This window comes from Lucilia sericata, unplaced genomic scaffold (genome assembly GCF_015586225.1).
Source record: "Lucilia sericata isolate MDLA Ls3-8-SP2 unplaced genomic scaffold, ASM1558622v1 Contig000622F_arrow, whole genome shotgun sequence".
Classification (NCBI taxonomy): Eukaryota; Metazoa; Arthropoda; class Insecta; order Diptera; family Calliphoridae; genus Lucilia; species Lucilia sericata.
Window position 1 is genome coordinate 91,121 of NW_023994628.1, and position 25,649 is coordinate 116,769.

At 32.7% G+C, this 25,649-nt stretch overlaps 1 protein-coding gene across 2 annotated transcripts in view; it reads right to left on the reverse strand.

The window, feature by feature from the left end:
* LOC119606779 (matrix metalloproteinase-14) overlaps positions 1-25,649 on the reverse strand; it is an 85,257-nt gene that overhangs the window by 51,749 nt on the left and 7,859 nt on the right. The window contains exon 1 of one of the 2 annotated variants that reach the window (XM_037960364.1): positions 20,204-20,335. The exons of the other annotated variant lie outside the window; for it this stretch is intronic. The gene's annotated coding sequence lies outside the window, so the exon portion shown is untranslated. Of the gene's footprint in view, positions 1-20,203; positions 20,336-25,649 lie in introns of those variants that run through there. 2 annotated transcript variants of the gene reach the window in all.

Consider the following 25,649-nt stretch of genomic DNA (forward strand, 5'->3'; position numbering starts at 1 on the left):
CAATCCCGGGGTATCCGGGATTCACGTAGTGGCTGTGGTTTATACCCAAATTCGCGGGGAGAGAATGTTGGTTTAAGGACTGATATATTCAAATGCCAAATATGTCTGGATTCTCTCTCTCAACAGATGTCACTGGGTTATGTGACAGAGCAACTTATGAACCCGTTGAGCAACTCTTACTCTTCGCGTAGTAGAGCTCCAGTATATGTTGGGAAATTTTTTAGGTTGACACTTGGTAGATGCCTGCCATTACGTAGATCGTTCTTTATGGTCTGAGAATGAAACTGATGTAATTGGTGAACGATCGGGAAAGACTCCTCTGCCCTACAGGAGACTAATACTGATTTACTTCAGGGAAGTTATAAGTTCCAAGTGGCAGTGTTATAAAGTTCCACGGATGCCATTGTCTGAAAGCCTAGGTGTTTAAAGAGTGATTTTAATATAAACAGTAAAACTAAGATCAGTTGTATGTACTACTCAAATTCAGGAGGTAATTTAACCCATTTCTGTGGTCTTTTGACAGATTTATGATATTGTCTGATTTAAACATTATGTCCCCTATTACAGAGTTCCAATTTTTGGTGTTATTATCGAGGGTCTTTAACTAATCGGTTCAGAGTCTCTTTGATTTCAAGATGTCTATGCAAATCTGGTAATAATAGTAAAAATTGTACTTCGAAGTGTCATAAAGATTTGACTCTAGTCCTCAGATCAACCAACCTGTTTTGCAATATGAAAAACAAAACAAATCTTTTGAGAATTTCAGTCCATTGCAGCAAGGATACCAAAGGTAAATAATTAACTCAAGAACCCTTCATTCTATCATCATGGCAAATATAGTATTAAAAGCGACAAAATAATGAAATTTGTGGAACTACATTCAAAAGTTTAACAAATTATTGACTTATTAATGAACTTAAGCCCTCTTAGGTGGATTAGTTCCGATGCTTAATCTCAGCCTCATATTAATATAGATATTGTGAAAACAATTTCATAACAATCTCGGTCCATTAACGTTTCAAAGACAATTTGATCTTCGTTCCGGAGAGACCCGAATTATACACGTCCAAAGATTATCAACTCAGCTACAGCTGTACGAAACGAAAGTATTCTTCCAAGGAAAGAACAGCTATATTTTTCTTCATGGATCTCTTCAGATATATTTATACAATATCGCGGACGTCACACATATTTTGATTTCCTTATAAAATATTTTAGAACTGATGGGCTTTGATCTTGCAACTCTATAATGACTTATTTGTGAATAAATTGTGTGGTCCGACATTCTTAAGCCCTTTAAAGTAAATATATAAGATCCCAGATCCAATCCAATATTATAAATGGATCATAATTGACCCCTAGGAATATTTTCTGAAAATTACTTTATAGTATAAAGTTTATTCACATCTCTGAGTGTGGTAGTCGGGACTGCTTTTTATATAAAAATGTTATAAACTGTAAAAACCAAGTCCCCTCAAATTGATAACAAATTATTTTTCTTTATATTGGCAACCCTTTCGATCATGTTTATTTGATCGTTAACTCTCACTGTCATCAATCAAATACTCTTGGCCTGTTGTACAGAAGCTTATTTGCGCTAATGAGCAGAACCTGTTAAATTGGCTAAAATTGAAAATACAAATAAACAAAAGATACGTGCGAGTAGTATCTACAATATAAATAAATGTGTTTAACTAAAACGTCTATCTTTAAGATACTATTAGACAATTAAACAAAAACAAAGTAAATAAACGCAAACAGAAAACAAGATCTTGTTTAGCTTTTAACTTATAAACCAAAAAAATGTTGAATGAAAAAGAAATGAGCAGCCGCAGCAGCAGCACAAACAACAACAACAGCTAGTTGTAGTAAATCGATGAATAATCAAAGATTTCTTGGAATTTAAAAACTTCGTCATGACAGCAACAACAAAAAATTCACACAATACCAGACACTTTTAAGAAAAAAAAAGACTCAGATACATATGTTTAAATATTGCTTGGTGGGGGGTTGGGGTAGAAGTTTAATATAAAAAACTCAGGTGGCAAGTTGCACTGTAACTGTGTGCAATTTTTCCATATGTTTATACGAGGGTGTGTACGTAATTAAGCGGTAGCTTTTGTTTCAATTTATTTGTTTATTTTATTTATTTTTTCTATATTGATATTTCTTTGTCATCATTCCCGGTTACAATGAATTGTTTTAAATATTGAATTTTTATTTCTTGGTTTTCATCTTAATATAAAGTGTAATGGAAAAAATCTTTTTTCAAGTCATGCTTTAATGACTGGTCTGCTTGAGGGAATGGAGAATTCCCAATTAAGATTTTTATTTAGGCCGTTATAACTGCCGTTGTTGTGATTAAAGTATGAGAATTGTTTTTAGTTTTGCATATAAGAAATGAAAGAAATTTTATGTGTCAACATAAAATTTTTCTGAATGAATTTGTTTTCGATTTTATTTGTTGTTATTTTGTTGTTCTTGTTGCTGGAGAATTTCCTAGTATTTCCGGACCAATTTGTTTTTTTTTTATCTCTTTAAATTTTTTTTGGTGTAAAGTATAATTTTGTTTCTACTAGATTGTTTGTGTGCTATTTTCTGTTATTTTGGCATGATTAATATTGAATATATTTTCATTTAAATAAATATTTGGGGTATTACACGCCAAAAACAGGGTTCTGAAATAAGAGGTGTTTAAGATCAAAAAAGCTAACTAACTAACTAACTAACTAACTAACTAACTAACTAACTAACTAACTAACTAACTAACTAACTAACTAACTAACTAACTAACTAACTAACTAACTAACTAACTAACTAACTAACTAACTAACTAACTAACTAACTAACTAACTAACTAACTAACTAACTAACTAACTAACTAACTAACTAACTAACTAACTAACTAACTAACTAACTAACTAACTAACTAACTAACTAACTAACTAACTAACTAACTAACTAACTAACTAACTAACTAACTAACTAACTAACTAACTAACTAACTAACTAACTAACTAACTAACTAACTAACTAACTAACTAACTAACTAACTAACTAACTAACTAACTAACTAACTAACTAACTAACTAACTAGGTTAGGTTAGGTTAGGTTAGGTTGATAGGAGGATGTATACTACATCAAATCCGAAGAAATACACCTAGGCCACTATCGGGCCTGTTGTGCGCTCCAATTCAAGAAAAAAAAAAAAAAAAAAAAAAAAAAAAAAAAAAAAAAAAAAAAATTGTTTACTGAATGTTCAGAAACTCAGTTTCCTGGACGTAATTCCTAAGAATCTTCCAATCGGTGTTGGTTAAGAATGTTATTTCTGGAATAACATCACTTCCAAGATACTTGGATCTAACTTCGACGAATGCCTGACAATGGCAAAGAAAGTGCTCCAGAGTTTCACTGTCCTCTCCACATGCTCTACATTCGTCTGAATTCGCACGTCCAATTTTGTATAGATGTGCTCGTAATCCTGTGTGTCCACTGAGAATACGTACCATCATACTAACCTCAGACTTGCTCATTTTGAGAAGATTTCTCGTCTTGCTCTCATCAGGGTCACCCCATAGAATCTTTGTGGTTCTACCCACCGTTTCATTATTCCAAGAGGCCTTATGGGATTCTCTCATCCATATTTTTAATTCAGCTTTTGTTGCGTCGAATGGTTTTGCGTTTGTCAGGTTAACTACATCGAGCTCCCTTCCCTTTAAAGCTATTACATTCGCCCTTTCGTTGCCGATTACTCCCGAGTGGCCTGGTACCCATATGATGTGAACCTTACCTCTGGGAGAGTATTCAGTTAAAGCTTTCTTACAATCCAATACGGTCTTAGATTTAATTCTATCACCTGATATCGCACAAATTGCCTTCTGGCTGTCGGTAAATATATTAAGCCCTGTGGGCGCCATATTTATTCTAATCCAATTTACACATTCCGTTATTGCTCGTACTTCTGCCTGGAAGCTTGTGTTATGATTAGGTAAACGGTGGTATATTTCTGTTTCTGGGTCTTCAATATAGAACCCCAGACCCACTTTGTCCCCTAATTTAGAGCCATCCGTGTAGCAACGGATTCCTACTGGTATTTGCTCTAATGTTCCGCTTGACCAAGACATTCTATCTGGGATTAGCGTTTCAAAGTTTCCGACATATTCAGTGTCTGGTATGCGATCAGGCACGTCCGATGAATGTGTATAACCTTCCAATGTGTCCAGTATACATTGATGACGTGTCCTATAACCGTTTTTGGCCAGTTCGCCTAAAGTAAAGAGCCGTTCGGCTGTAAGCGCCGCCTCATATCTTATATATGTTTCAATGGGTGGAATATCTAGCAACGTTTCCAGAGCCTTGGTTGAAGTAGTACACATGGCACCACTTATACCCAAGCAGCATGTACGCTGAACTCCTTGTAGTAGTTTGATATTACACTTTTTGTCCAAAGCAGTCCACCAGATTATTGAAGCATAAGCTAGAATTGGTCTAATTACACTTTTATAAAGCCAATTTGTCATAGTAGGACTAAGACCCCATTTCATGCCTATGGTTCTCCTACATATCGCCCAGCACCGATGTGCCTTGTTGATCCTATCCTCTATGTGGTGTCTCCATTTTAATTTCCGGTCAAGTATTACACCTAAGTACTTAACTTTGTCTGTCACCGGTATCTTCTTGCCCAAGAAGCAAGGTTCAGTATATGTAGAAATTTTTGTCTTTCTTGTGAAAAGACAGATTTCCGTCTTCGCCGGGTTAACATTGAGGCCTCTCGGTTGAGCCCAGCTCAAGGCCGTATTCAGAGCCTCCTCAGCTCTTCTACACAAGTAATTTGGATCCTTTCCCTTTAAAAGTATTACGACATCGTCTGCATAGCAGACAGGTCTAAGTCCTTTCTCGGTTAGGGTCCTTAGGAGGCTATTAATCGTGGTAACCCAGAGTAAAGGTGACAAAATGCCACCCTGTGGTATACCGCGAAATACCTTTTTCCTGATAGTTATATCGTACATCTCGCAGCTTATCCATCTGTTCCTTAGCATGTAGTTGATCCAGTTACGGAGCACCCGGTCAACATAAAACTGGTCTAGGGATTGGATAAGGGTATCAGTGTGCACGTTATTGAAAGCGCCTTCGATGTCAATGCATACTGCCAGTGTATACAGTTTGCTATCGAAAGATTCACCTATGTAGTGGACAACTTCATTTAAAGCGGTTTCCACCGATCGTCCCTTTACATAAGCATGCTGCTTATATTTAAGGTCATTGTATGGTATGCTGCTTTTAACCATGCTATCGACTATCCGTTCCAAGGTTTTAAGTAGGAAGGACGTAAGACTTATCGGTCGATAGGACTTAGGTGTCGCATAGCTAGGTTTCCCTGGTTTGGGTATAAATATTACCCTTGCATCCTGCCATTTAACTGGGGTATATGCCAATTTTAAGCATGCAGTGAATATCTGTGACAGATGTACGGAAACCAGTCCCGCCTCCATCTGCAAAAGTGCCGGGAAAATTCCATCCGGCCCTGCAGCTTTATAGGGAGCAAAGCTCTTGATTGCCCCTTTCACCATGTCAGTTGTAATTACTATTTCCGTGTTACCCTCCCCTTCCTCCAATGTCGGTTCATCTATGTTATTCGATATACCGGGTGGGAAATGAGAATCCATTAGGAGTTTCATTGTCTCCTCCATATCCTCAAGCCTCCTGCCCGTGTCATCGATCATAGATTCCGGTTGGACATGAGTTTTGGATAGGAATTTTTTTATCTTCGATACGTCATTTACGCTATCTACCTGTTCACAGAAAAGTTTCCAGGAGTCTCGTTTGGCTTTTCGAACGATTTTCTTATATTCACCAAGTTTATTACGATACTCATCCCAGTATACTGCGGTCTTTTTACGCCGTGCCCGGTTAAATAGTTTGCGAAGAGTCTTCCCAAGGTTCCGGATCTCCCCAGTTACCCAGGGTTTTTCCTGGGCAGATCTCCGCTCTCGCAGAGGGCAGCTGTCCTCGAACGATTCAACCAGGGCACTTGTGAACGTTTCCACTTTGGCATCTATATCCTCTTTATTTCGACATTGAAAAGTGTCCTGACCTAAACGGTTCTTTAGTAAGGTCCCGAACATTGTCCAATTAGTTTTAGACTTATTCCGAAACTTTATCGGCTTTGGTGGTGGCCTTAGTATTTTGAATCTTATGTACCGATGATCAGAAAAGGAGTGCTCGTCCGAAACTCTCCAATCCTGAATTTCGTTTATAAGCTCTTCTGAACATATAGTTATATCTAATACTTCTTCTCTGATTCTATTGACGAAGGTAGCTTTATTACCTAAGTTCAATGTTATCAAGTCTTTAGTATTAAAGAAATCCATGAGGGCTTGTCCCCTGCGATTGGTGTTTGTACTACCCCAAGCTACATGATGCGAGTTGGCATCACAACCTATTACAATTTTCTTATTTTTCCTTTGTGCCTCTTCAACCAGTTTCATCAGATCCGACGTTGGTGGTAGTGTCGGAGAATCGAAAGGCAGGTAAATAGATGCAAGGAATATGTTGCCACGACCTTGCTTCAGCACCGTTGCATCCGATGTTGATAATCCTGTTGAGAGGAGAAAACATAAGTTCTTGTGACATAAGATACATGTTCTCGGGCGAGATCCTGTATCAGCGTAGAAAAGTTGGAAATTTACGTGATTTAATCCAGAAACCTTGTTGCGAATCGTCCAAGGTTCCTGGATTAAAGCTATATGTATTTTATCTGTGTTGATTTTAGCCATCAGAGCGTTGGTAGCTGTCTCGCTCCGATGGAGGTTTATTTGGATAACCTCAATCATGGTCATCCATTAAACTGTCTTCCAGCGAGTTGGTGGTCACCTCCTCGCTCTTTGGATTTGACTCCTCCGGATAGCCTGAAGTGGCTATTAATGCAGTGAGTACTGTTGATGGCACTGCGGTGTCCTTATCAGGCATAGGAATAGCAATATTTTTAATAGACACATTCCCAATTCTGGAGAGCATTGCTGTTCTGTCTTCTGGCGGGTGAGTGATTTCCTCCTCGCTTTTAGGATTTGACTCCTCAACATTGCTAGTACTTGCTAATGATGCTTTGGGTACTGTCTTAGGTGTTTTAGTGTCCTTGTCGGGGCCGGTTTTGACAGCCCTTTCAATCGGCGCCTTCCCAATTTTGGAAAGGGCAACTACACTTTCTTCTGGCGAGTTAATGGTAAATTCCTCGATTTTAGGATTTGACTCCTCAACGTTATCAGTAGTGGATACTGATGCTGTGGTCTTAGGTTTTTTAGTATCCTTTTCGAGGCTTGTTGTAACAGCCCTTCCAATCGGCACCTTCCCAATTTTGAATATGACAGATTTAGAGGCGAAGTAAGCTCTACCTTTATTCTTGGCAAGACTAGCCATGGATTTCTGGTCGATACCTATTACAAATAAAGTTCCCTCAGGTTCTTCTTTCCTGTAAAAGACATCCCATTTTTCCACGGCCAGCTCAGCATTTTGACCTCCAAGAATTTCCAGTATACGTTCATTAGCCAGTTTACTGCCCCATCCTTTTATGTAGACAGTGGACTTTAGGAGCACCGGAAGCTCGCTCTTCTTTGCCAGTCCCAGCCTAGCGCCGTCCCAGGGAGGAGGGATACTTTCCACCAAGTTCTTTAGGGTGCTAACACATTGGTGAGATGCCAACCTCATCAACATCACGCCCATGCTGAACTCGCAGCTCTCGCTCTCTATTGGTTGTTTGCCCTTCGAAGCGATTGCATGGTCCACTATCTTATTGTTGACCAGGTCTTCTATTTTACTCTGTTGGTCTATTGGAATTTTGCCTGTCGGATTACCGGCATCGTAAACTGCATAGCAGAGATCGTCCCGGTGCCTACTTCTGGCAACTGTGGCGTAAGATGGCGGCTCTTTTCCTTTTCCTCCGTCTAGCTTCTCCTTCCTCGTTTTTCGGGGCTTCTTTTGAGATTCCCTTACCTTCGAGGTTGATTTCGCCGACGTGTTCGTCTTCGGAATATCTGGCTTGGCGTTGTCACCCTTACTCGCAGGATTCTCAATTGAGATTCCTTTGAGTGAAGTATGGCTTGGCTTCGACTGTGTATTAGAAGACGGGGAGCTCTTTTTCTTCTTAGGTTTATTCTCAGTTGTCAACTCCTCGGGAGACCTGATCCTTTTTGCCTCAGATCTTGTGAGAGAGTTCGATTTTTCCTTTGGAGTGTCGTGGGATTGACTAACTATGATTTCCTGAAGCATCTTTTTCAACTTCCTCCTCTGTGCTCCAGAAAGTCTTTTCTTAGTAATAGGTAGTTTAGCTATGCTATCACTCACCTCTTTCACCATTTGCTCTACTTCATCCTTTTTGGGATTTGCTATAATGGTATTATTTTTATTATCATCTGAGGATTCAGAGTCGGAACCCTCACCTATATTTAAAGGCTGAGGTAGCTTAGAGCTCTCTCCGAGTACATCCTTCTCTTTCACCCCTATATTTTTGCCAGCGGCATGCTGTACACTTGACGCATTGTCCGCCACGGAGGCCAAGGTACCCACCTCCGTAGTAGTATTCTGCTCACGATTGCAGGATGACGACGACACGTGACTCGCGAGTAGATCAACACTTGCCGCCGGTACTGGGTTATTTAGGCCCTGCACCGTAACTTTTATCTTTTTATTTTTATTTTCCATATTTGTTTTTTTTTTTTTCAGTTTTTTGGTCCGCGGGGAATATAATATTCCCAGGTGGTGGACAATCTGCCCTCCCTCAGCTTAAGTGAAATTAAAGCTGGGAGAGGACAGATGGTCCATCACCACCCCCTATCCGCCACCCGGGGACGCGCTCGGTAGGAAAAATCTGGAAAACTCCCCCGAGAACTAACTAACTAACTAACTAACTAACTAACTAACTAACTAACTAACTAACTAACTAACTAACTAACTAACTAACTAACTAACTAACTAACTAACTAACTAACTAACTAACTAACTAACTAACTACTAACTAACTAACTAACTAACTAACTAACTAACTAACTAACTAACTAACTAACTAACTAACTAACTAACTAACTAACTAACTAACTAACTAACTAACTAACTAACTAACTAACTAACTAACTAACTAACTAACTAACTAACTAACTAACTAACTAACTAACTAACTAACTAACTAACTAACTAACTAACTAACTAACTAACTAACTAACTAACTAACTAACTAACTAACTAACTAACTAACTAACTAACTAACTAACTAACTAACTAACTAACTAACTAACTAACTAACTAACTAACTAACTAACTAACTAACTAACTAACTAACTAACTAACTAACTAACTAACTAACTAACTAACTAACTAACTAACTAACTAACTAACTAACTAACTAACTAACTAACTAACTAACTAACTAACTAACTAACTACTAACTAACTAACTAACTAACTAACTAACTAACTAACTAACTAACTAACTAACTAACTAACTAACTAACTAACTAACTAACTAACTAACTAACTAACTAACTAACTAACTAACTAACTAACTAACTAACTAACTAACTAACTAACTAACTAACTAACTAACTAACTAACTAACTAACTAACTAACTACTAACTAACTAACTAACTAACTAACTAACTAACTAACTAACTAACTAACTAACTAACTAACTAACTATAACTAACTACTAACTAACTACTAACTACTAACTAACTAACTAACTACTAACTACTAACTACTAACTAACTAACTAACTAACTAACTAACTAACTAACTAACTAACTACTAACTAACTAACTAACTAACTAACTAACTAACTAACTAACTAACTACTAACTAACTAACTAACTAACTAACTACTAACTAACTAACTAACTAACTAACTAACTAACTAACTAACTAACTAACTAATAGGGTGATCGACTCGATTTTTCAACCGGTTTTAAAACCGGTTTTTTCTGCTTTACCAGTGTCGGTTTTTTCTTAATGTTGATTTTTCGAATATCGAATAACCCGGTTTTTTCACTTTTTAAAACCCGGTTTCGAATACTTTTATTTGCTTTGTATTCAAAGATTATTTAAATGAAATTTTTAAGTAAATAATAATACAGCCCGTCTAAATTTTAAAAATATTCGAGTCGAGGAACTAGAGTACATTTTCTACAGCTCTTTTGGTTAAACTTTTTTGATTTTCCTAATTAATTAAAAAAATTTATTTGTAGAATTGATAACTGTTTGATAAAATTTAGCAATCTTAAGATTATATTCCAATTACAATAATTAATTTACGGCTGAAATTTTATGGAAGAGTTGGAATGCCTATGCAAATTTCCTTAAACAGGGCTTTTAAAATAAGTTTGGATTACATAGTACCTTATGTTTAACAGAAGTGTCCCACTTTTTTCCTATTTTTTTATATTAAAGAAATAATGTAAATCAGACGACTAGATCTAAAGTTATAATCTTTTAAACTGTTAAAAATCATTTCGGGCCATGTTTTATTAATCAAATTTAATCATAGACATTAAGTTTTACAAATTAAAATATATTTTTTTTAATTATAATGAAAAACCGGTTAACCGGTTTTTTCTGAATTTGAAAAATATCAACCGGTTTTTTTAAATGTCAACTATTCGAACTATTCGAAAACCGGTTTTTGGAAAATGTCGAATAATCGATCACCCTACTAACTAACTAACTAACTAACTAACTAACTAACTAACTAACTAACTAACTAACTAACTAACTAACTAACTAACTAACTAACTAACTAACTAACTAACTAACTAACTAACTAACTAACTAACTAACTAACTAACTAACTAACTAACTAACTAACTAACTAACTAACTAACTAACTAACTAACTACTAACTAACTAACTAACTAACTAACTAACTAACTAACTAACTAACTAACTAACTAACTAACTAACTAACTAACTAACTAACTAACTAACTAACTAACTAACTAACTAACTAACTAACTAACTAACTAACTAACTAACTAACTAACTAACTAACTAACTAACTAACTAACTAACTAACTAACTAACTAACTAACTAACTAACTAACTAACTAACTAACTAACTAACTAACTAACTAACTAACTAACTAACTAACTAACTAACTAACTTAACTAACTAACTAACTAACTACTAACTAACTAACTAACTAACTAACTAACTAACTAACTAACTAACTAACTAACTAACTAACTAACTAACTAACTAACTAACTAACTAACTAACTAACTAACTAACTAACTAACTAACTAACTATCTAACTAACTAACTTACTATTGACAGAACTTTCAGATGACATACAACATTTTATATATGCAGTTGTCTTGATGCTGTTATAACGTCAAAACCCAGATATGATTAGAAAAATCTGAGGTCAGATTCGGATTCAATCCTTTACAAAAGAATAATTTAGTCTCAGGGTTTCGACTTTTTTCTAACTTTTCCGGCTGTGTCATTGTTCATAAATGAGAAATTATAAGAAAGATATAAAAACATATTGAAAAAATCAAGGTAAAATTTACTTTGCCTCCGGTTATATCAGGATTTAAGCCTGTCAGACCGAAAGTCGTGGATTCGACACACATCAGAGCCACTTGTAAAGAAGTATTTCTTCGGATTTCAAGTAACAAACATATTACTTTTAAAATGACTAACAAAGGTGATAGTATTAAATCCGATATAAATGATATTAATCACTCTAACAAGTTCTGAATCGGTTCGTTACAGGACCTACGGCCCCTCCTATTAACTTATTTACATTATAATACTATTTATAACATTAGAGTAAAATCAATTGAGAGATTTTTTCTACATCTCTAAGTGGGGAGGATATTGGTGGTGATGTTTCCAACATTCAGAAGTTATTGTTTACATTTCCTGGTTTAGTTTAATAACATTCATCTGTAACTTGTACATCGCTAAGTAACTGAGCCAAGCCCCTAATGTATAAGACATCTGCGACTGTATTAAAACCTTTCAGGAAAATTTTTAAATTTTTTTTTCATTATCTACACCTCTTTAAAAAATCACCTGTTTAATGATCAATCGATCGAACTTTGCCAGACACTCACTTGTTTATTTGTTTTAGTTTTTGGTTAAACAACAATAAAATGAACGGCACACGTTCGTTGTATATGGACAACAAACGATTTTACGTTGATGAACGTGTGTTGGTGGCTGTATGTATTTTATAGGTATACTGGACACAGTGGATAAGAATTAAATGTTTTTTTTTCGAAATAGTTCTGCGTATATTATGTGTTGCTAAGGTACTTTTAGATCATTAAGTTACAGCGTTGTTTAACTGAATCAAAGATTTTTGAGTTTAAATTAACGGAATATTTAGTCTTATATGAATGGCTAAAGTATGTGTAAAAACTTTGTATTCTACACCACTGTGTTAGACTTGTATTATGTATATTCTTTCAACATTTTTAGGCTGCTGAAAAGATTAATTTATTTATTTTATAATATTTTATTATTATTATTATTTCATTCATTTGTTTATTGTGTCTACTTTATCTTTTATTTCTTTTTCTTCTACTTATTGCAGCTGGAACGTGTGTATGGGATTTTAAGAAAGAAGCAACTTTCGCATGTCTGGATGTGTCATAATGCAATTAACCAACCAGGCCCAACCCATATGAAATAATTTTTCTTTTTAAAATACCAGAATGTAATTTGTTTACATGATGCATATGTATATCCAAACATTTAATGTCACAGAAATACTGTTTTTGGGAGGAAATTTGTTTAGAATTTTAGTTATATTAACAAAAATTTAGTTGCAGGAACTAAAGTTGCAAAGCAAAAGTTTTTAACAAGTTTAATACTTTAAGCTATTTTGGCTTTTCAGTTTTTGGAGAAAAATTTTTCTTTTCATTTAGTTATGTTAACCAAAAAGTTTGGTTAGAGCAACTAAAAGTCAAGATTTCTGATAATTTTACTACTCTAAGCTAAATTTTCTATGAAATGCCTTTTAATGAAAATTTAAATTTTCAATTATCTTATTTTTAAATTTATTTTTTGTAAATTGATTGCTAATTACTTTTACTATTATGGAAAAGTTTTTTTAAAATCAAATTCGTAAACCTTTAATTGTTATGACTAATTTGGCTTTGCCATAAATTATTTTAAAAATTAAGACATATTTACAAGTAAAAAACTGTTTAAAAACCATTATAATTTCGACATCTATAAACAAATCACTTAATTGCAATAAATAATTAATAATAATAATAACAAAAAGAAAATTAAACGCATTGTAAGCATTCTATACAGATATAACTGTGTTAATATAATACATTTAATAGTTTTTTTTTTTTGTTCTCTTGGCCCATTATTTACTTTTACTGTTCTCGTTCAATTAGACTATATATTATAGAGTTCATAGAATACTATATGAATCATCAAGTTTGGCATACAAATTATTTATTATATACAATTTATATTTTCAAGTTTATGTCAGGCACAATGATGATCTTTGATATACATAAGTAGGTATAGTTAGTTAGTCAAAGCTTTTGCTGCAAATGAGAATATTTAAGATACTTAAAACTCGCAAGATTAGAGATTATAGTCTTGTCAAAGCAGGTAGGGACTTTCAATAGTCTTGACAGAGTAGATAGAGCCGCCAGTGTAAAATATAGTTTCGTCCGAATAAATGCGATAGTCGTATTAGAGGCCAAACGGTCGCCTAGACTAGAGACTATTCTCACTCCAAAAAAAAAAAAAAGACTATATAGTCTTGTTGGAGTAGGTACTAAATCTCACAGTAGAGACTATAGTATTCTCAGAGTATCGGCTATTGTCTCGCTAGACTAAAGCCAATATTCTCACCAAAGTAGAGACAGAAGTATCGCCATTGTAAAGTCAATATACTTGAAAGAATAGAGGCCGTAGTCTTGACAAAGCAGAGACTATGCTCTTGTCAGTATAGAGACTATAGTATCGCCAGAGTAGAGACTATTGTCACGCAAGAATGGGTCTCTCTAAATTAGAATCAATAGTCTTGTCAGAGTAGTTACAATAGTACCTCCAGTGTAGAGCCTATAGTTTCGTCAGAATAAAGGCTGCAGTCTTGTCATATGAGAGGCTAAATGCTAGAGTAGAGACTATAATCTCGCCAGAATGGAGACAATAGTCCCGCTAGTGTAGAGTAAACACTATGGTCTCGCCAGAGTAGAGATTATATTCTTATCAGCGTAGAAACTGTAGTCTTACTAGAGTAGAGTCATTTGTCTCACCATTGTGCAGTCTTTATACTTGTTGGTCAGAGTATATAATATAGTCAGAGTATATAATATAGTCTTACCAGAGTAGAACCTATTTTAGAGACTATATTATCTCTAGAGCAGAAACTATAGTTTTTTCGGAGTATCGACTATAATCTCACCATATTACAGAGTCAATATTTTATAGTTTTGTCGGAGTATCGACTATAGTCTCACCAGATTACAGAATCAATATTCTTATCAAAGTAAAGGCTGTAGTCTCGACAATATAGAGACTATAGTATTGTCAGTATATAGACTATAGTATCGCCAAAGGAGAGACTATTGTCACGCAAGAATGGAGACTATAGTCTCGCAAGATTAGAATCAATAGTCTTGGCAGAATAGTTACAATAGTACCTCTAGTGTAGAGCCTATAGTTTCGTCAGAATAAAGGCTCTAAAGTCCTGTCATATCAGAAGCTAAACGCCAGAGAATAGACTATAATCTAACCAGAATGTAGACAATAGTCCGGCTAGTATAGAGTAAAAACTATAGTCTCGTCAGAGTAGAGATAATGTGGTCTCACCAGAGTAGAGTCTCGACTATAGTATCACCAGAATACAGAGGCAATAGTCTCATCAGAGTAGAGGTCTTACGCCATCTTGAGTAGAGACAATAATCTTATCAAAGTGGAGACTATAGTCTCGCCAGAATAGATACTATAGTCTCGCTAGATTAGTCTCGATAAAGTAGAGACTATGGTCTCGCCAGTATAGAGATTATTGCCGGGCTAGATTAGAGTTAATAGCCTTATCAGAGTAGATACTATAGTACCGCCAGTGAAGAGTATAAACTATGGGCTCGCCAAAGTAGAGACTATAGTATCCCAACACAAAGTCTTCTTATCAAAGTCTTGTCAGAGAATATAGTTTCGCCAGAGTCGAGATTATTTTGACGTTCTACTGTGACAAGACTATAATCTTGTTACAGTAGAGATTATAATCTCACTAGAGTAGAGACTACAGTTTTGTCAGAGACCCAGCTATAGTCTTGCCACAGTAGAGGCAATACACACGCTACAGTATATGCAATATTCTCGTTTGAGTAGAGACTATAATCTGGCCAAAGTAGAGACTATAGTCTCACCAGAGTAGAGTTATAGTCTCGCCAGAGTAGAGACTGTAGTCCCGCCAGTGAATAGTCTTGCCAGAGTAGAGTGTATAGTTTAGCCAGAGTAGAGGCTATAGTCTCTATAGAAATTATAGCTTCGCCATAGTAGAATCTATTGACACCCCGGAATAGAGACTATAGTTTCTCCAAAGTACAAACAATAGTCTCGCTCGGTTATAAACTTAGGTTCCGTCAGTGTAAAGACTATAATCCGAGTAGATGTTATAGTTCCACAAACTATAGGCTTGTTAGAGTAGAAACTATATTTTCGCCAGAGATTTAGGAACATTAAAGTAGTTTATACCAAGTTTTCGTTAACCGATTATAGGGTACCAGAACGAACTGTTTATTTCTTTTTTTGACTATTTCCGATTTAAAAAATTTTCAATATTTCTCTTATTGCCCAAAAGTTTTTTTGTTTTAATATTTATTTGTGGCTGCCGCATTAAAGATATATATTTATAAGATATTTTTTTTAAACAAACAAATTTATGTGCTTTTTTTCCTGGAATCAAATATGTTTTTTTTTTATTCAAACTCTTGAAATGCACTTAATAATTATGCAGATGTTTGGTGACTAAATCTACAGCTCATAAGTCATTAAATGTAAAGGGGAGATGTGTATATATTTAGATCTAAAGTTATAGAGTTTGAAAATCTTTTGAGTTATAGATCTTTTTTCTGTTAAATGTTTAATGTTAAGGAAATTTTTTAATTTTTAAAAAAATTTTAAAGTGTTAATCTATTTACCAAAAAATTGACACATGTAATATTTCATTAACAGTTAAGGGAAATTTTGTATATGACATTTTTATCTTTTGTTTTGGTAAATGATCGGAACCCCCAAAAAAATGAAAACAAAATTTCACATTGAAATAGTTAATTGAACTTTTTGGTTGAATAACTTTTGCTGGAAATATTTGTTTTTTTTTTTAAATAATATTTAAAATTGTTTAGTTATTAGTTGTTATAATATGATGCCCTATATCAGGCATGTTGGAAACAGAATGTTATAAAACTAACTATATCTTCTATATAATAGATCAACCAATAGAAGGACAGACAGACAACGTTAGATCGACTGGGAAGATTCAAGTTTTTTAAGGAAATTTCTAACAAATAATTCAAATTTCAATATTATTTACCGTGGTAAAAGTTAACTAACCTATCGACTCTTACCCTCAATTATGTTCCGATCACTTTAACATTTTACCACGACACTGAACTTAAACTTGTATTAAAAATGACACTATTTCAATTACAAAGTTTTGGACATTAAAATTTTTATAGTTATTTATTTTAAATAACATTTTAAAATATTTTAAAAATTTTAATTATTGAATTTTCCCCCAAATATTGAATGTGTGTGTGTTTTTATTTTAAATTATTAACTATTCAATAATTTTTTTGTTATTTAACCTTTTTTTAACAATAAATAAATATTTATATTTATAAATTATTACTTGTCACCAGTAATTATTCACTTTTATAGTTTTTTAACAAGTTTAAAAACGATTTTTTTAATAAAAAATTCTTTATTAAAAATCTATGCACGTCATGGTTTTCAGTGTCAAAATGTCTGGCAAATTAAATAAAATAAAGATGGGAGAAGATGGGCGGGAAAAACTGTTAAAGAAAAATGTTTGTTTTTGTCAAGTATGCAGCGGCTTTCAATCATTTATTTATTTGTTTTAAAATTGTCATCTGTTTGATGAAAAATTTGGCAGGAATTTTTTAATGACAATACAAATCGATAAAAATCAATTTTTAAAATTAACAACTCAAACGGTAAACTTCAAAGTATTTAAAACTTTGTAAAATTACAAGGAATTATTAGAAAATAGTTTTATTATTAATTTATTAATTAATTCACAATTTTAAATTTTTTTATTTTTAAAGCGAAATGTCAATAGATACTATAATATCGCTAGTGTATAGACTTTAGCCTCGTCAGTTTTATCGGAGAAGATACAACAGTATCGCCAGAGTGGAAACTAAAGTCGCGCCAGACTAGAGATTAGTCTCGTTATTTTTAGAATCTACAGTCTTGTCAATGTATAGACTATAATCTTATCAGAGTACAAACAATGGACATACAGGGTAGAGAATAGATACTGTATTTTAGTCAGAGTAGAGACTATAGTCTAGTCAGATAAGCTTTTACATCCTCATCATATTAAAGTGTATAGTCTCGTTAGAGTAGAGACAATAGTCTCGCCAGAGTAGAGGAAATATATTCGACAAAGTACTGAAGAGAGTAAAAACTATAGACTCGCCAGAAAAGAGACTATAGTTTCGCTAGACTAGAGCCACTATATATACTAGAGCAGGTATTTAAAATTCAGTACTTTGGTATTTTTAACAGTTTGTAATCTAGTCTATAGTCTAGTCCATAGTCCAGTCTATAGTCTAGTCTATAGTCTAGTCTATAGTCTAGTCTATATAGTCTAGTCTATAGTCTAGTCTATAGTCTAGTCTATATAGTCTAGTCTATAGTCTAGTCTATATAGTCTAGTCTATAGTCTAGTCTATAGTCTAGTCTATATAGTCTAGTCTATAGTCTAGTCTATAGTCTAGTCTAGTCTATATAGTCTAGTCTATAGTCTAGTCTATAGTCTAGTCTAGTCTATATAGTCTAGTCTATAGTCTAGTCTATAGTCTAGTCTATATAGTCTAGTCTATAGTCTAGTCTATAGTCTACTCTATAGTCTAGTATATAGTCTAGTGTATAGTCTAGTCTATAGTCTATAGTCTAGTCTATAGTCTAGTCTATAGTCTAGTCTATAGTCTAGTCTATAGTCTAGTCTATAGTCTAGTCTAGTCTAGTCTATAGTCTAGTCTATAGTCTAGTCTATAGTCTAGTCTATAGTCTAGTTCTATAGTCTAGTCTATAGTCCAGTCTATAGTCTAGTCTATAGTCTAGTCTATAGTCTAGTCTATAGTCTAGTCTATAGTCCTAGTCTATAGTCTAGTCTATAGTCTAGTCTATAGTCTAGTCTATAGTCTAGTCTATAGTCTAGTCTATAGTCTAGTCTATAGTCTAGTCTACAGTCTAGTCTATAGTCTAGTCTATAGTCTAGTCTATAGTCTAGTCTATAGTCTAGTCTATAGTCTAGTCTATAGTCTAGTCTATAGTTTAGTCTATAGTCTAGTCTATAGTCTAGTCTATAGTCCAGTCTATAGTCTAGTCTATAGTCTAGTCTATAGTCTAGTCTATAGTCTAGTCTAGTCTATAGTCTAGTCTATAGTCTAGTCTATAGTCTAGTCTATAGTCTAGTCTATAGTCTAGTCTAGTCTAGTCTAGTCTAGTCTAGTCTATAGTCTAGTCCGATAGTCTAGTCTATAGTCCTAGTCTATAGTCTAGTCTATAGTCTAGTCTATAGTCTAGTCTATAGTCTAGTCTATAGTCTAGTCTATAGTCTAGTCTATAGTCTAGTCTATAGTCTAGTCTATAGTCCTAGTCTATAGTCCTAGTCTATAGTCTAGTCTATAGTCTAGTCTATAGTCTAGTCTATAGTCTAGTCTATAGTCTAGTCTATAGTCTAGTCTATAGTCTAGTCTATAGTCTAGTCTATAGTCTAGTCTATAGTCTAGTCTATAGTCTAGCTAGTCTAGTCTATAGTCTAGTCTATAGTCTAGTCTATAGTCTAGTCTATAGTCTAGTCTATAGTCTAGTCTATAGTCTAGTCTATAGTCTAGTCTATAGTCTAGTCTATAGTCTAGTCTATAGTCTAGTCTATAGTCTAGTCTATAGTCTAGTCTATAGTCTAGTCTATAGTCTAGTCTATAGTCTAGTCTATAGTCTAGTCTATAGTCTAGTCATAGTCTAGTCTAGTCTAGTCTATAGTCTAGTCTATAGTCTAGTCTACTAGTCTAGTCTATAGTCTAGTCTACAGTCTAGTCTATAGTCTAGTCTAGTTAGTCCTAGTCTATAGTCTAGTCTACAGTCTAGTCTATAGTCTAGTCTATAGTCTAGTCTACAGTCTAGTCTAGTCTAGTCTATAGTCTAGTCTATAGTCTAGTCTATAGTCTAGTCTATAGTCTAGTCTATCAGTCTAGTCTATAGTCTAGTCTATAGTCCTAGTCTATAGTCTAGTCTATAGTCTAGTCTATAGTCTAGTCTATAGTCTAGTCTATAGTCTAGTCTATAGTCTAGTCTATAGTCTAGTCTATAGTCTAGTCTATAGTCTAGTCTATAGTCTAGTCTATAGTCTAGTCTATAGTCTAGTCTATAGTCTAGTCTATAGTCTAGTCTATAGTCTAGTCTATAGTCTAGTCTATAGTCTAGTCTATAGTCTAGTCTATAGTCTAGTCTATAGTCTAGTCTATAGTCTAGTCTATAGTCTAGTCTATAGTCTAGTCTATAGTCTAGTCTATAGTCTAGTCTATAGTCTAGTCTATAGTCTATTCTATAGTCTATTCTATAGCCTAGTCTATAGTCTAGTAGTCTAGTCTATAGTCTAGTCTATAGTCTAGTCTATAGTCTAGTCTATAGTCTAGTCTATAGTCTAGTCTATAGTCTATATAATCTTAGAAAAATTTCGAACAAAAAAGTAGGAATTTGAACATGACCCTCTCCGATTTCGATGAAATTCGGTACACCCATTCTGAAATTCGGTACACCCATTTCACGAGGTTCAAAGTTCATATATTTTAGGATTACTTTAGGTGAACTTTAAACTTCGTATTTGTACGAAGAATGTGTGTACCAAGTTTCATCAAATCGGAAAGGGTAAGGTACAAAACAAAATTACTTCTAAAAACTTTCCCTTGCTAACTTACCTTTAATTATTTAATTACTTATATGTAATTCTCGTCGAACTTGTATCCGTAGTTTTGAGTAATTTATTATTTCCACTAGTTTTCACTTTTTGCAAATATTTGATTTTTTTTTATTAAAATTTTATGTAATTTTTAACACTAGGGAAATTTAAAATAAAAAAATTGAATTTATTTAATACAATGAGTAAAATAAGTAATTTACTTTTTACACTTTTGATTTATTATAAATTTAAAATGTGATTTTTTTCTTTTTTAACAAATTGTGAGAATATTTTGTTTGTTGCTATTATGAAAAATATGAATAATTTGTTTATTTCTGATGAGGATAAAAAACAAATTACAAACAATAGAAGCACCATATAAATAAATTAACTTTACAAGTATAAAACAAATTATTATCTTTATCTTTAGAAGTTTGTGTTTTATTTTTGTCGCAGATAAGACTGAGAGACTATTCTATACATTGGGTTCTTTTCACACACAGCAGTTAAAATAAACATTTAACTAGTGATGGCAAATTCGATTAATATTCATTCTTCAATTCTAACCCCGATCTAATATACGATTGATAAGGATACTTAAGAATATATTCAAACTCTTAAGGAAATTATAAATTTGTGTATAAAATAAATACTTTTAAAATTTTAGAATTTTTCTTAAAAATCCCGGTTATTTAGTTACTTTTGTTTAAACATATGGTTACTTTAGACCAATTTCGATATTTTATGTTAAACCGATTTGAGTTATGGGTTGTTAATGAATGAATGTTAATGAATGTATTTTTCCTTCCATAAACTCTACAAAAGATACGAGTATTCGGTAATCACTATTTGGCTAACACTAATTTTAACACTCGTGATTAGATCAGAAATGCATGGAATAGTATGTTTTCGTAAAAGGCCAAACTGATAAGATTAGAATGGGAGTGAAGAAAAAGAGTATTAAAGAGAAGTACAATAATATTGCAAAATTAGTATTACTATTGCGATAGATCCAAAAAAAAAAAAAACGATATTCCTGATAAAATTAGATAAAAATAATTGAATTAGCAAAAATTACAGAATTAGACTGGAAAAATTTGGTGTTTTTTATTAACAACTAAAATAGTGGATAATAAGGCTTAATCAAGTGATCGATTCTGGGAGTATGTAATAGTTATCTATGTGTTAATAGAGCGATTTATGGGAGAAACTAGAGGAATACAATTTTCTATAATAATATGTCTTGATATGTTTGATACTGGAAATATACAGAATCGGTAAAAGATTTGACCGATCAACTGATCAAAGATTTGTATCCTCAACTGTATGTGGTCATGTAATTACGGAATTGACAAACGCAATTAAGAAACTTGTTCAGATAATTTATTGAATTATTACAACAGGTCTGAAATTTGAATAGATTTTTCGTATTCTGGAAATTTCTGCTAAAATTTAGCTTTCTTTGAAAAGAAATATCATATTTCCCAGGTTAAAATGTCATTTCTTTTAAAACATTTAAATTAACTATTTACGCTAATTTTTACATTTATTTAAAGAATTAGTTACACATTTTATATTCGCTATCCTTTTAAACTGATTTTACGTGTGTGACTGAAAACAATACGAAGTTACGTAAGTTGTTTCAAAATAATGGACTTGACACTTTTACATGAACAGGCTTTGTGTCATAGGCCTTGGGGTCTTTCCGAGAAAAGTTGCAATAAAGTTCCTAATTTTATTCTTAGACAAAGCTAGTGGACCTCAATTTGTGGTGGGAAGATCTAGTTCAGTTCTAGTTCAATTTTAGTTCAGTTTTAGTTCAGTTCTAGTTCAGTTTTAGATCAGTTCCAGTTCAGTTCTAGATCAGTTCTAGATCAGTTCTAGTTCAGTTCTAGTGCAGTTCTAGTTCAGTTCGAGTTAAGTACTAGTTCAGTTCTAGTTCAGTTCTAGTTCTAGTTCTAGTTCAGTTCTAGTTCAGTTCTAGTTCAGTTCTAGTTCAGTTCTAGTTCAGTTCTAGTTCAGTTCTAATTCAGTTCTAGTTCAGTTCTAGTTCAGTTCTAGTTCAGTTCTAGTTCAGTTCTAGTTCAGTTCTAGTTAGTTCTAGTTCAGTTCTAGTTCAGTTCTAGTTCAGTTCTAGTTCAGTTCTAGTTCAGTTCTAGTTCAGTTCTAGTTCAGTTCTAGTTCAGTTCTAGTTCAGTTCTAGTTCAGTTCTAGTTCAGTTCTAGTTCAGTTCTAGTTCAGTTCTAGTTCAGTTCTAGTTCTAGTTCAGTTCTAGTTCTAGTTCAGTTCTAGTTAAGTTCTAGTTCAGTTCTAGTTCAGTTCTAGTTCAGTTCTAGTTCAGTTCTAGTTCGTCAGTTCTAGTTCAGTTCTAGTTCAGTTCTAGTTCAGTTCTAGTTCAGTTCTAGTTCAGTTCTAGTTCTAGTTCAGTTCTAGTTCAGTTCTAGTTCAGTTCTAGTTCAGTTCTAGTTCAGTTCTAGTTCAGTTCTATCAGTTCTAGTTCAGTTCTAGTTCAGTTCTAGTTCAGTTCTAGTTCAGTTCTAGTTCAGTTCTAGTTCAGTTCTAGTTCAGTTCTAGTTCAGTTCTAGTTCAGTTCTAGTTCAGTTATAGTTTATTTCTAGTTCTAGTTCAGATCAAGCTCAGTTGCAGTATTAGTTTAGTTCTAGTTATATTTTGAATTCTGTTCTATTCGATTCAACGATATTCCTGCAGGATCTGCCGTGCATCGGATATTGCTCTAGCCAGAATAACCAAAGCTTGTTCTTTTCATGATAAAAGTCGCATAACGAATCGGCACTTTAAAAACTTTAAAGCTTTAATTACCAATTACAACCGAAAACTTTTTAAATTCATTCTCAAAATATATAACGTTTTAATTTCCAAAATTTGGTCTTACAATTGTATTTTGATTGACCAAAGATACTTTTTAAAGATTTAGTTTGAGTTATAAGTAAGAAACTATTTTCATAATTCTTTGATAAATTTAAAACATGTTTTAAAATTTGGTGCTTAATATTTTTTTTGTATAAATTTTAATTAATTTCTAGTAAACTGTATATTTTTTGTTGTTCTCCTTTAATCCTTTTTCAAATAATTTTATGTTTTATGTACTTGTTTTAATTATTATTAATCTTTATTTATTAAACCTTTAATGATTTGTTTTTTTTAATGTTTTACTATCACATATCACATTTTAGCACTAATTAGTCCTTTTTTCACTGCATAAAGGTATTCCAGTTTTAATTATACACCATATATACACAATTGTTTATGTTTATGTACATGTGGAAGTAATAATTTTTCCTCAATAATAATTATTTTTTACTATTATATTTATGTATTTTATTAATAATAATAATATTTCTTTATTCTGTAAGAAAAAACGTTATTGTAGAAAAAATCAACCTTTTCTGTTCACGTTTTGTTTTCGACTCGTTGCCGTTGTTAATGTGAATTTTACTCTTAACTTGTCTCGTTTATTGTTTTAACAATAAACTTTGTTTTTGTTGCTGTTATTGTTGTTGTATTTGTATTTAGCCCTGTTGTTGTACATGTAATCAAATAAATTTCTTAGAGCATTGTGTTTTTGTTGTCGTTGTTGTGGTATAATATTTGCTACTACCAAAAAGAAACACAGTTTTTTAGTACTAAATAATTTAAACAACTAGATACATTTTCTCAGTGTATTATAGTGTAGTATTGTTGTTGTTGCTATTTGGTGGTTGGAAAACTTTGTATTTTTTAGTATGTTGTTGTAGTTAGTACTCTACTAATATCTCCTACTATTAGTACGACTACTAGCTTAGCTACCATTACATTTGCTGCTGGTCTCAGTTCCACCACCACGAGCACTACTACTACCACACTTTAATAATAATAATAACTACTACTACTCACGGTAAAAATAGAAAAATGTTCATAAAAATAAAATTCTACTCTTCGGCTCCACCATATTTTGCTCGTACTGAACTCTAGTCACGCGAAATATCACTATAATAAAAACACACTCTATTAAATGGTTGATATTAAACTTTTCTATACCCTACACTAATTCTTCCCCATAGGAATCTGCAGCAACATTCATAATTGTGAATGTTTTCCATTAGTTTTCCTAACTAACTAACTAACTAACTAACTAACTAACTAACTAACTAACTAACTAACTAACTAACTAACTAACTAACTAACTAACTAACTAACTAACTAACTAACTAACTAACTAACTAACTAACTACTAACTAACTAACTAACTAACTAACTAACTAACTAACTACTACTAACTACTAACTAACTAACTAACTAACTAACTAACTAACTAACTAACTAACTACTAACTAACTAACTAACTAACTAACTAACTAACTAACTAACTAACTAACTAACTAACTAACTAACTAACTAACTAACTAACTAACTAACTAACTAACTAACTAACTAACTAACTAACTAACTAACTAACTAACTAACTACTAACTAACTAACTAACTACTAACTAACTAACTAACTAACTAACTAACTAACTAACTAACTAACTAACTAACTAACTAACTAACTAACTAACTAACTAACTAACTAACTAACTAACTAACTAACTAACTAACTAACTAACTAACTAACTAACTAACTAACTAACTAACTAACTAACTAACTAACTAACTAACTAACTAACTACTAACTAACTAACTAACTAACTAACTACTAACTACTAACTAACTAACTAACTAACTAACTAACTAACTAACTAACTAACTAACTAACTAACTAACTAACTAACTAACTAACTAACTACTAACTAACTAACTAACTAACTAACTAACTAACTAACTAACTAACTAACTAACTACTAACTAACTAACTAACTAACTAACTAACTAACTAACTAACTAACTAACTAACTAACTAACTAACTAACTAACTAACTAACTAACTAACTAACTAACTAACTAACTAACTAACTAACTAACTAACTAACTAACTAACTACTAACTAACTAACTAACTAACTACTAACTAACTAACTAACTAACTAACTAACTAACTAACTAACTAACTAACTAACTAACTAACTACTAACTAACTAACTAACTAACTAACTAACTAACTAACTACTAACTAACTAACTAACTACTAACTAACTAACTAACTAACTAACTAACTAACTAACTAACTAACTAACTAACTAACTAACTAACTAACTAACTAACTAACTAACTAACTAACTAACTAACTAACTAACTAACTAACTAACTAACTAACTAACTAACTAACTAACTAACTAACTAACTAACTAACTACTAACTAACTACTACTAACTAACTAACTACTAACTAACTAACTACTAACTAACTAACTAACTAACTAACTAACTAACTAACTAACTAACTAACTAACTAACTAACTAACTAACTAACTAACTAACTAACTAACTAACTAACTAACTAACTAACTAACTAACTAACTAACTAACTA